General features: G+C 44.4%; 1 pseudogene; it reads right to left on the bottom strand.

Moving 5' to 3' along the window:
• On the bottom strand, window positions 367-1,545 carry Gm12297 (predicted gene 12297; annotated as a pseudogene).

Raw genomic sequence — 1,900 nt, 5'->3', positions numbered from 1 at the left:
CATCTTGAAAGATATTTGGCTTCAGGCAGCCTGTCCTCCAAGTTGAATGAGTCATGGTAGGAATTCAGTTAGACCACATAGCTAGTATGTGGGAAGGTAACAGAAGAGATCCTCTAGAATTCTAGTAGAGACATCCAAACTTCAAGTCATTCCAGATACTTGAGTAAGAGGGTCCCAGATGATTCTATTCAAAAAGGTAGACCCTCCCAAATATTATAAAGTAGAAAGAAATACTGACATTTAAGTTGAAATGACATTGATGTTAGCCTTAATAATTTAGTTTCTCCGTTAACTTGAAGAACTATTTTTGATGATCTATTATTGCCATATTCCTGTAACACAGTGTTTTTCTTCCTTTTTTTTTTCTTGTGGGTGCAGTGAACTTTATTGATAGTATTCAAGAGAGTAGGTCTCCCCAGGTCCCTCCTGTTGTTATGGGGGTCTGGGATGGAAACTGTAAGGGGCTAAGTAGCAAATGGGACTCCTCAGTAGTTGAGGGCTTCTCTCTTGCTCGTGTGTCCTTTCTGGGATGGGTGATCCAGGGCTTCTTAGTCCTTGGAGACCATGTAGGCCATGAGGTATACCACCCTGTTGTCATAGCTCTATTCATTTGTCATACCAGGGAATGAGCTTTACAAATTTGTCATTGAGAGCAATGTCAGTCCCATCATCAAAGGTGAAAGATTGGGAGTCACTATTAAAATATGCAGGAGACAATTTGGTCCTCAGTGTGGCTCAGGATGTCCGTTAGTGAGCCCTCAGATGCCCACTTCACCATTTTCTGGATATCATCATACTTTGAATCTTTCTCCAGGTGGCATGTCAGATCCATGACAGACACACTAGGCATAGGAAAGATGCCAGTGAACATCCTGTTCAGCTCTGGGATGGCCTTGCCTTCAGCCTTGCTTGGCAACATCAGTGGATGCAGGGATGAAGTTCTGGGCAACCCCATGGGCATCATGCTACAGCTTTCCAAAGGGGCCATCCACAGTCTTCTGAATGGAAGTGATGGCAAGGACTGAGGTTGTGAGTCCTACCATGATGGCGAAGTTGTCATGAATGATTTTTGCCAGGCAGACTAAATAATTGGTGGTGGAGGAAACATTGCTGACAATCTTGAGTGAGTTGTCATACTTCTTGTGGTTCACACATGATTCACAACACACTTGGTTCACAAACCTGGGGGAGTTGGCAGAAGTGGGCCCCAGCCTCCTCAATGGTGGTAAAGACACCAGTAAGCTCCAGGACATACTCAGCACCAACATCACTCCATTTGATGTTAGTGGGATCTTGCTCCTGGAAGATGGTGATGGGTTTCCCGTTGATGACAAGCTTCCCATTCTCAGTCTTGACTGTGCCACTGAGTGTGCCATGAGTAGAGCCATGCTGGAACATGTACATCATGTAGTTGAGGTCAGTGAAGGGGTCGTTGATGATAACAATCTCTACTTTATTAGATGAGGTGAGAGCCCGGGTAACCAGGCAGCCAATACAGCCAAATCTGTTCACTCTGACCTTCACCATCATGTCTAAGGGAAGAGGCTGGCACTGTATGAAAAGATGTGGCTGCCTCTGGAACAGGGGAGAGCAGAGACTAAAGCAATGTTTTCCACCATCCTAATGCTGCGACCCTTTTATATAGTTCCTCATGCTGTGGTGACCCCCATCCATGAAATTACTTTTGTTGCTATTTCATAACTGTGATTTTGCTAGTATTATGAACCATAACATAAACATCTGATATGCAAGATATCTGATATGAGATGAGACTTCCCCCCACCCCCACCCCCTGCCGTGAAAGGGTCATTTGATTCCCAAAGGTTCAACAAGCCACAGGTTGAGAACTACTGCTCCAAGTATTTAAAGATATAGCAAATACCAAGAAGCATCTCAGTGT

This window comes from Mus musculus, chromosome 11 (assembly GCF_000001635.26).
Source record: "Mus musculus strain C57BL/6J chromosome 11, GRCm38.p6 C57BL/6J".
Taxonomy (NCBI): Eukaryota; Metazoa; Chordata; class Mammalia; order Rodentia; family Muridae; genus Mus; species Mus musculus.
The sequence above is the reverse complement of the archived record's forward strand: the minus strand, read 5'-3'. Positions and strand labels throughout refer to the sequence as shown.